Source organism: Lupinus angustifolius, chromosome LG01 (genome assembly GCF_001865875.1).
Source record: "Lupinus angustifolius cultivar Tanjil chromosome LG01, LupAngTanjil_v1.0, whole genome shotgun sequence".
NCBI lineage: Eukaryota > Viridiplantae > Streptophyta > Magnoliopsida > Fabales > Fabaceae > Lupinus > Lupinus angustifolius.
In genome coordinates, this window is record NC_032009.1 from 18,718,428 (window position 1) to 18,729,717 (window position 11,290).

Consider the following 11,290-nt stretch of genomic DNA (forward strand, 5'->3'; position numbering starts at 1 on the left):
CGACAAAAGTAGAAAATTGCTTATCCTCCAATCACGCGTTAATAACCCTAAAAGGCCTAGGGCCCGAATCTTGAAAACTGTCACAAAGAACAACAACACAATGATCAGAGACATGACGCTTCAAACCTTTCTAAAGTAAAGACGACTCATAGTTTTACCATCACCTTTAACCCAAGTATATTTTCTTCCAACAAGGGGGAGATCCAAAAGATTCATGTTATTTATGAAACTATTAAAATCCTGCATTTCCTTAAGACACCCATGATACTCGCTACCCTTTCGCTCCTCAGGAAGCCTGACAGAATTAAAATCTCCAGCTAAACACCACAAATCAATGTTAGAATCAAGTCTCCATTGTTCAAGATCGGACCAAACCTCCCGCTTCTTACTATTGTTACACGAACAATAGATATTAATTATGGCACAAAGCTCATTCGAATTAGAATAGTTGCCAATGAAACCCAAGTAACATTTCCCACTTTTAATGGAGACCTTCTCAAATTTCTCTTTTCTCCAAATCCTGAGAATACCACCAGAATTTCCAATCGAAGATTGAAACCCCAATCAAAATCAGAACCATCCCATAGAGTTTTACAAAGATTGTAGTCTATTAAAGTCATCTTAGTTTCTTGGATACAAAGGAAATCAATTTTTTCCTTTCTAACAAGGGAACTCACTGCTCTCTTCTTCATCGTACCACCCAACCCTCTCACATTCAAAGTTGCGAGCTTCATGGAGAAACTACATCTTTTCCCATCCTAAGAGTTTCATTGCGAGTTGTTGCATTTGGGTTTCCTTTTAAACAAATTCCACCTTTGTCACCGTGAGAATCCAAGCCCATCAAGTTCGAAATGTTTTCATCTTCATATAATGACCCAACCATTCCTAAAGCTTGCCCAAATTTCCAAACTTCCTTTGCATTAGCCAATCCAGAATCAGAATTATTAGAAGCTCCAATGGTAAAATTAACTTTAGGGTGATCAATTGGAGGACCATGAAGATCAATCCATAAGTCTAGTTCACCATGGCGAGAATTTTCGGTTTGAAGATTGACATTTGTTTGGGATAGACAGATTTGATTTTTCTTTGAGTGATTGGATTTTTTTTGGGGAAGAAGAGGTTTTATGTTCTGGTCAATGGGTGTGGTTCGGTTAGAGATAAGGGTGTTTTTGGTGGTTCGGATTTTGATGGCTAGGCTGGGCAGGGCGGTGATGGAGGAGGTTGAGGTGGACAGATTGGGTGGGTTTTGTTGGATTGGGTTAGAAGGGGCTGGTGGGTTTATAATAGGCGAGTCTGGATTGATTGGGTATGGGTTTGTTGGGTTTGGGTCAGAGCTTATTAAATGGGCCATAAAAGAGACCTTCTGACCGTTGGGAGCTTGTCCACGAGAGGTAATTGTGTCAGAATTAAATGGGGGCGGCTGAATTAATTGCATTTCATTAAAAACTTCCACTTGATTGCTTAGGGCATTGAATGCCGCTGCTGAAGCCTCTGGACGGTGGATGGGAAATTCATGCGGTTCCAAGATGGGTTTCGCACTGGATGGGTTGGCCTGAGACCCGCTAACCCGAGAGGGGCTTCCTGAAGCCACGTCCTCATCTTCAACCTCTGCCGCCCATCCATCTTCTTCCATATCCAGATTCTGTGCCAACCAAGACGGATCAAAATCAGAGGAGGAACTGTCGCCGAACGACTAGTGGGAGGAGGCTGGTTTCTTATAATGATGGCATCGAACTTCCCTTTCTTCAGAGATGTGAATATCAAAGAGAACCGCGTTAATCTTCAATTGAATTGACTTATCCACCAAGGTTCTAGAAGAAGAGGCAATGAGGATTCGAGAAAACTCCAATTGGTGTTTGAATCTAGTTCCATCGTCGAGGCCAATGAATTCTCTGAAAAGAGTATCAATTTGCCGAAAGAAATTCTCCTTCCAAGCATGGAGAGGAACACCATAACACCGAATCCAAAAAAACCTGTCTTAAGCCACATCAGTTGGTTTCCATCTGCGGATGGTGGTGAAGCGACTATCAAACCATTCCTTCTCATCCTAAAGAAGAGATTCGTTTTCTCCTTCCTCCTCAGCACGAAGGAGGACTGATCGGCCTCCAAGAGAGGTGATGTGAATGGAGTAGAAGCCATCAAGATGAAGTTTTTTCCTCAGGCTTACACAATCAACTTGCTCAGAAAGAATGCCAAAGTAACTAGCATGTAACCATTGATGATTCACCTCAGACGTCTGAAAGACGAACTCAGGAGATGAAGAGGAACAACTCGTGTTCTTGTCAGTGATGGCAGGTTGATTGGGGACAGTTGAAGTCGGAGGACCATTTTTGACTACTTCTGCATAGTTCTGGTCATCCTTCAGGTTGGGTGCTACCCTGTTTCCTAGTGGATTTTGATCTCTATTATGGGATTGAGTTCTGATTAATCCTTATCTCCGTTGGAATTTTGGGATATTGACCCATATTTTGTATAGACCAATCCAAATCTTATCCAAGTCGTACACCATTTGATTACTGTTTATCACATGTTGAAAACGAACGAATCCAAACTTCTTGCCATACTTGTCGAGTCTTGTAGGAATGACTACATCAACGACCTTTCCCCATTTTTTGGAAGATTTCCCACATTTCCTTTGCACCATAGTCTGGTGGAAAATTAGTGAAGAAGAAAGTAGTAGTGTTTCGCAGGAAAGGTCGGTCGTAGTTGCTCCTTGAAGAGAGGTTGTTCCACTTACTTTGTCTAGGAAGATCCTCCCTCCAAATCTCTCTGCCCTGCACTCTCACCCACTCTCTACCCTGCTCTCTCTCACACTCTCTCATTTTTTATTAGATCAGAAGTTAAGTATTTTGAAAAGCTTACCACTATTATTTTCTCTCTCTCTTGTAGTGGCTCCTTATTTTAATATATAGTTATGGTGTTGTTGCAAAAAAAAAACATCCTTGCCATTTATAATCTAAAATATGTACAATATAAATATAGAGTTTATGGGGTGCCCCCATTACTCAGCTCATGTGTCCCTTTAGCTGATAAATTTAGAAAACATATTTTAACTAGAAGCATTATTCACCGTTTGACAAATCAAGATGCAATTAATGGCGCATGCAGGCATGCATCTGCTACGTTTTCCTTACAAAAAGTTCGTTTCAATTCCCTATAATTTTATTCATACCATAAACAACATTGTTGAGACAACTAAAAAACATCATAACTTTCCATTTCCTTTCAACTTTTCCCACTTCTACTATGTTTAAATCACCCATATAAACTAAAGACTAAAGAGTAGTAGTGTTTACAATTTCTTTGTATCTTCCTTATTGTTGAAGCTAGTTGAATATATTATGTACTCACCTACCAGAATGGAAAACTTTAATGGTAGAGATTTTGTAGATGAAGTGTTCTCTTGGTCTATCACCGATGTTCTCAATGAAAATCTCTATCACAACAAGGTTCTATATATATCTTAACAGCTTTATTAATCTCCTTTAGTCACTTTTCATAAGTATAGTTAAAATTTCTGCTTATAACACTTGGATTATGTTTACTTAAACAGGTGCAGAAAATCCCAGAGACTTTTCATCAACTTATGTTTATATGGATTCATTCATTTTACCACTCATTGAGGAAACTCATGCAGACTTATTATCATGCATGAGCAATGACCTAGCTCATGCACCTATTTGTGAAATAACAGATATCAGTAAAACAAGGAAGTTTCAACTTGAGAAAAATCTTTCTTATGATCTATTTTTCCCAAGGGAAGAGAAAAGAGTTCGTGGTGCATATATGCCTGTAGTTGGAGACCTCATTGCTCTAACAAATGTGAAACCAAAATGCATTGATGACCTGAATAGACCTTATGTTATTGCCTATGTCCACAAAATGGAAGAATTTGAGATTATTCCCTCTGTCACTGTTTTATCATCAAAACTTCTAATGGCTGATGGTGATTATCTTATGGATCACAAAAAGAATGAAACTATGTTTGGTGTTTATCTTACTAATTTGACTACAAATATACGAATATGGAGGTCACTGAAGGGACAATTGAAAGGAAGGAATATGAAGATCATACATAAGGTTCTTCAAGGCCATTCTTCTGTAAGAAAATCTCAATAATTAGTTCTTACTTCTGCATGCAAAATATTATAATTTCTTATAGGAGTGAACATGAGTCGAACTTGGCTCAGTTTGCTAAGAAATAACTTGAGTCGAGTTTTGATCTGAATTCAATGTGAATGATTTTTCCATTCGTTTCATTACAGTTTACGAACTTTAAATTAAATTAATAAACTCGTAACTTATATTGTCCACCATAAGTTTAAAGTTCTCCAAAGATTTGCTACCAATTAAGATGTTATTGTGAAAATGACTCAACGAGTAATTGTTTTCGTGAAAAGTTATTTGATCTTATTTGAATGCTTAAATTAAAATATATATATATATAAAAAAATAACATTACTCATTTTCTTTTGACTGATATTCCGCAGGGAAATTCTTACACTTGTGAGGAATGCATTGTCAAGGAATTGAGCTCAGAAACTGGTGCTAATACAACATATAATGATTTAAATGATTCACAAAGAGATGCAGTTCTAAGCTGCATAAGCTTAGTAAAATGTGATCATATGAACACCATAAAACTAATATGGGGTCCACCAGGCACAGGGAAGGCAACAACTGTTAGTGTTATGCTCTTGTCTCTTCTCAAACTGAATTGTAGAACACTTACATGTACTCCAACTAATGTTGCTGTGATTGAGATTGCAAAGAGGGTCTTAAGACATGTAAGAAAAGATAGGGTTCCTAGATTTGGTTCTTGTTATGGTCTTGGTGATATTGTCTTGTTTGGGAATGAAAAGAGAATGGATATGGAACATCATCAAGATCTTAAGGATGTCTTTCTTGATTATCGTATCGAAACCCTAAGACTTTGTTTGGGAAGTTGGAAGTATAACTTATCTTCAATGATATCTTTGCTTGAGGATCCCAAACTATTCTATAATGAATACCTCCTACCTTTGAAAATTCAAAACATGAAAATTGAGGAAGCTAGAAAGAACAAAAAGGTGGACAAATCTACAATTCAAAACATGAAAATTGTGGAAGCAAGAAAGAACAAAAAGGTGGACAAATCTCAAAACAAGAAAAATGAACAAGCCAAAAAGATACAACCTTGGACATTTGAGGAATATATAAGTAAGAGTTTTCATACCTTACATGAAGAGCTCACCTCAAGTATTGTGAATATGTACAAGCATTTACCAATTTCTACAATTTCACAAGAAGATATGGAGAAAATGTTTCAAGCCCATGATCTACTTCAATCTCTCAAGACATTTTTTGAGTCAAAGAATATAACTGAAGTGTTTAGTGATCTTAAAGATAATGATAGTGGTCTTGGATGCTTTTCAAAGTGGAGAATGGAAACTAAAGATTGCCTTCATGTTTTAAAGCAACTTCCCATGAAATTTTATTTTTTCAAAGGAAAATTAAGAGATTTCTGCTTGGCAAAGGCATGTTTCATCTTTTGTACTGTGTCTAGTTCTGCAAAACTTCACTTGGAAGAAATGTCTCCAATAGAGTTATTGGTTATTGATGAAGCAGCTATGCTTAAAGAATGTGAATCAACTAATCCTTTGCAGCTTAGAGGAATACGCCATACAATTCTCATAGGAGATGATAGACAATTGCCTGCTATGGTTCAAAGCAAGGTTATGATAGCACCTTTTTTTTTGCATCTAGATACTTTATGATATATATATATATATATATATATATTTATATTTATATATGAAATGACTCAAGTGAGAACAGTTCACATATAAAAATTGTAAGAATAATATATCTCGACCTTACGATCAATCATGAATAGTTAGGATTAAAAGTTAGTTATTCATCACATGACAGTCATGTGCCTGTATCTTTTAATCTTGACAATTCAAATAAGATTCATGATCTAGATTAACTATTATCATTTCTCATAATCACATAATTTTTTCATGTGAGTGACTCCACATATATATATATATATATACATTTTATCATAATATCTAAGTATTTTTGTAGGTAATGAATTGTTTTATCTTTATACAGATTTGTGGAAATGCTGAATTTGGGAGAAGTTTGTTTGAAAGATTGGTACAATTAGGGCAGAAGAAGCATCTTCTTAATGTGCAACATAGAATGCATCCAACCATAAGTTTATTTCCAAATATAGAATTCTATGAAAGTCAAATAGTGAATGCTGAGAGTGTGAAAGAGTTAAGCTACAACAGAAGTTTCCTTCCTGGTAAGATGTATGGTTCATATTCTTTCATAGATGTGCCAATGGGAAAAGAGGAATTTGATGACAACCATAGTAGGAGAAACATGGTTGAGGCTTCCATTGTTTGTGAGTTACTCAAAATCTTTTTTTTTTGATCTGAAAACTTTATTAATCAAGAGATAAAATATTAGGAGAACAAGTGGTACTCCTATCCACTGAATCTCATAAATTAACAAAGAGAAAGACAAGTTGATGGATGTCTCATCCAATCAACATAAGAGTAAGAGAAGAAAGGAAAGCGGGCAATAATAAGGTTCCAGGAATGCAGAAAAATAAGCTCCACCATCTCCTCTATTTGGAACCTCAAGTTCTCAAATATAACTTTGTTCCTAATGTGCCAAATAGTCCAAATTGTTACTCAAAAAACTTGATGAAGGTATGTGTGTAATTGTTGATTGATTGAAATTTTCGAAGTACAAATCTTGTCTCATATACCAGCTTGACCTTATTATTCGATTAATGGTTTCAAAATTGACTCTTTGGTTATAACTTGAATCGTTGATCTTATACTATATAATAATTTGTTGATTTTACTTTAATACATATTTTTTTTCCTTTTTTTGTCTAAAGAATGTGTTAGGAGAAAGACAAAGGTAAGAATTGGGGTCATATCACCATACAAAGCTCAAGTATTTGCCATTAAGAAGAAAATGAAGTTGGTTTCATTTAGTGGAGGCTTTGAAGTAAATGTTCGTTCAGTTGATGGATTCCAAGGTGGTGAGGAGGATGTGATAATCATATCAACTGTTAGATGCAATGAGAATGGATCAATTGGTTTTCTTTCTGATAGAAGACGAGTGAATGTCGCATTGACACGTGCCAGGTAATCTTGTCGATCAATTGTTACTAGTAATAACCGCAATTACTTTCATAAAACTGTCGCGTTGATCCGATTCTCTGTACTATTATACATGTATTTTCCCACGATTGTAGTAAACACAATCATAACTATAACTTCTACTGCAATTTAAAACAATTTAAAGCGTATTAATACTCTATCTTATATAGTTATTTGTTCTTATGAAAGCTATAGCTATTGTGATACAAGTATGAAATTTGTTTTGGATCATGTAGAAGTAAATTGTTAATTTTGTTTTGTTTATGTTGTAGGCATTGTCTTTGGATATTAGGCAATGGAACTACTTTACTTAATAGCAAGTCTGTTTGGAAGACATTGGTGATAGATGCCAAAAACCGTGGTGTTTTCTACAAATTTCAAGAAGATAATTGCTTGTTAATGGCTCTTTTATATTCCTTGTTTGAGTTCAAAGAAATGGATAGTTTGCAGAATTTGGTTTCTTCTTTCTTCACTGATGCAGTATGGAAGGTTTGCTCTATTTTCTTGTTTTATTTAGTTCCTTATTGTACTTCAAAATTGTTGCCCTAATTACATAGGAATGATAATGTTTATTAACTGTGTGACACTATTAGTAGGTGTTATATATATATATTTTGAGTACTATAAACTAATTTTGCAGGTTCTTTTAATTTAACCATAATATTGAAGATTCAGCCCCATTCATCATTTTACTAATCATATGGGCATGATACCATAGAGATGTTACTTGAACTATTGGAATATTATTTGGCTTGCTACTATTTGGGCTATCTGGAGGTATATGAATGACTTTATTTTTAATTCAGTGCATCCCTCTCTTGAGAAATTTTTTGAGGCTGCTAGGGTTACTTCTTGGCTTTGAATTAATGGGAAGAGTGACAAAGATCAGATCTCTTTTTCGGACTAGATAGCAAACCCCATTTTTTGTCTTGAGTCTATGTTGTAAAGACTTATAGTTTTTTCTTTTTTTCTCCGCTTTTTCTCTCTTATAATTATTTTTTCTCTTAATAAAATATTTCCTTTTGCCGATAAAAAAAAACTAATTTTGTAGGTTCTTTTAATTTATACATAATATTGAAGATGCAGCCGCCATTAGGGTTATAATATTGTTTTGAAGATTGCCAAAACCTTAATATTAAAACCTTAGTTGTGGTTTGGACCCATAATTAAAATGTCTTATATTCTAAGTTTTCATATATTTCCATTATGTATAAATTTCAATTTTTTTTTACACATGACTGCATTTCCTAGATGATGATTTAGTGAACTTTTTCTTACTGTGATCTTGTCCTTATAGGTTTGTTTCAATGATGAATTTTGGCACTCTATGGGAAGATTTGGAAATAGAGATACATTGAAGCAAGTGATTTTTATACTAGAAAAGCTCTCTAGTGGTTGGAGAGAGATTAACAAGAGAAAACAAAAGCTTTTCAATGATGGAATATCTTCTCAACTATTACAGATATATAATGTTAATATGAGTCTGAATCTGATTTGGACTGTGGACATTATTCAGGAGAATTTACAATGCATTCAGGTTATTATGGTTTGGGCTATTGTTCCTTCTTCTTCTGAGATTAACAAGATTGCAAAATGTGTTGATTTGGTGTATAATAGTTATATCACTTCTGAGATAGATTGCTGCAAATACAAAAGTCTTCAAGGGTAAGAATAAGCACATTTAAATAAAAAACTTTATAGTGGAACATTTATACATTGTTAGTTTAAAGATCTATGCACAGTCAATATATCAGTCATCATTGATTTGTATTACTTTTATTTAAAAGTCACTTGCAATGAAATATGAATGGTGAATGATTTATTAACAGTGTAAAAATCTCTTACATTATCGGTGCATACATCTCTTTCTCAATTTTTTATAGTTATCTTTGCTATTATGTTTTCACACAAAAGTGTAGCACATGCCAAAACAATTATGGTTATTTTATGTTAAACTTTAGTAATTTTACATTAGATTTTTTGTCTAATCAAAATGAGTGGCACACATGATTTACTAGCATTGGTAATTGGCTCCTAGAGACATGAAAAATAATCGAATATTAATGTGTTAAAAAAGATGAATTGGTTTATATCAACCCTAGTATTAATTTTATGTTAGATTAGTATCTCACTATTTGTTTATTGTTTCAGGAATGTTGTTTATCCAATGAAATGGCCAATAGACTCAAACAAGTCTTCAGAAGAAGCTTTGAAGTTGTCAAAATCATTTGCTTCACTTAGCATAGCTAACTTTTTAAATATAGGTAAAGAGTTGTGCTTATTATGGTTAAAGAAACTTTGTGGATACAACAATTAAGTTTATTGTGAATTTTGTTTCATAAGAAGGTTCTCAGGCTTAACAAAGTTACATATCAAGGGTTACATTTTGTATTCACATATTTACCAAAAACTATGTATAGGGACAATTTAAGGACATCAACCTTTAACACTTTATTTCAATTGATCCATAAAAACTATGTTAACTAAGTAATTTTCCATTTTAAAAAATTAGCAGCTTTGCTTTACTTTGTCAAGTGGTACATGCTTGATTCCCCGTAAGTAAGGTCTTGGGTTCGAGTCTTGTGGATGGAAAAATGTCCGTTGGGAGAGTTAGCCTCATGTACCTGTGGGTGTTTCCAGCTCGGACAAGATTGTCTCCGGTGCGAGGATACATGTGGAAAACGAAAAAAAAAAGTTAATATGGTTAGGCATGTATGTTTTAATGACTCATAAAGGCCAACATAAGCTATATAACTTTAATAGTGTATCTTCATCACATCAACTACTTGGGCTAATTTTTGTGACTTCAATAATATTTTTAATAATGTAGCTGTTGTGACATACATTATATAATCAACAATATTTGGTTTGGCAATCAAGCCCTTAGAGATATTTTTCCGAGATTATTTTTGCTCGCTATGGAGAAGGAGGTTTTAGTTGCTGATTATGGGACATCTAGTAATGGGGTGTGGACTTGGAACGTTCTGTGGAGGAGGACCTTGTTTCCTTGGGAGGAAGAAGCAGTTAAAAACCTTTATGATCTTATCCAGAATCATTCTTGCAAAAGTGGTGTTGATGATAGATGGAGGTGGAACCTTGACAAATCAGGTTGCTATGTGGTGAATTCTGCTTATTTAGCTCAGTTGAGTCCAGTTAATTGTGCTCCTTCTAAAGTTTGTTGTTTAATTTGGAAAGTTATTAGAGGAAGGATTGCAACAAAAACTGAGCTTCATAAGAGACATATAGTGGGGGAGGATGATTTGACGTGCGCTTTATGTCTGTTATATGATGAACATATAGATCATCTTTTTCTTTATTGTCCTTTTGTTTCTAATGTGTGGAAAAGGTTCTATTCTTGGCTTCAAATTCAAATAACTCTACCGGATACGGTTTTGGAATCATTTAAGATGCATGAATCTCTGTGTAGAATTGTAAAAGGGAAAGCTGTTTGGAGAATGATGTGGTTTGCTGTAGTCTGGTCTATTTGGAAGATGAGAAATGACATCATCTTTAGGGGGGAAATTTTAGTTATATTCAGATCATGGACTTGATCCAAATTAGATCTTGGTTTATAAAAGGGAAAGTTGTTTGGAGAATGATGTGGTTTGCTGTAGTCTGGTCTATTTGGAAGATGAGAAATGACATCATCTTTAGGGGGGAAATTTTAGTTATATTCAGATCATGGACTTGATCCAAATTAGATATTGGTTGTGGATTTCCAAAAAGTTGAGATCTTTTTTCTTTACTTTTGCACAATGGTGTATTGATCCCTATACTTGTATTCTTCTTCTTTGTAAGATGTAATTGGGTTGGCACCCCTTGTACCTGTTTTTAATATACTTTTGCTTATAAAAAAAAAACTACTTTTTTTTTTGTTTCTCCAAGCCTTTATTTGGAAGAGTGGAGTTAGAGAAGAGAGCAATTGAACTGAATGAGAAATTTATTTCATTTGATTGAGAGGAGAAAAAGAAGGGAAAGAGCAAAAAAGTGGGCGGACCGACAAAATTTATTTCTCTCAATGGGGAGAAAGTGAGAAGGGAAAGAAAATTTTACCCAGACAAAAATATGTTGTCTCAAATGGTATCCTAAACTATGTCCCAAACCATATCAATTGAAAATGTTAA

At 34.5% G+C, this 11,290-nt stretch overlaps 1 pseudogene; it reads left to right on the forward strand.

Annotated features, from left to right (window-relative positions):
* On the forward strand, window positions 1,406–9,585 carry LOC109350955 (annotated as a pseudogene).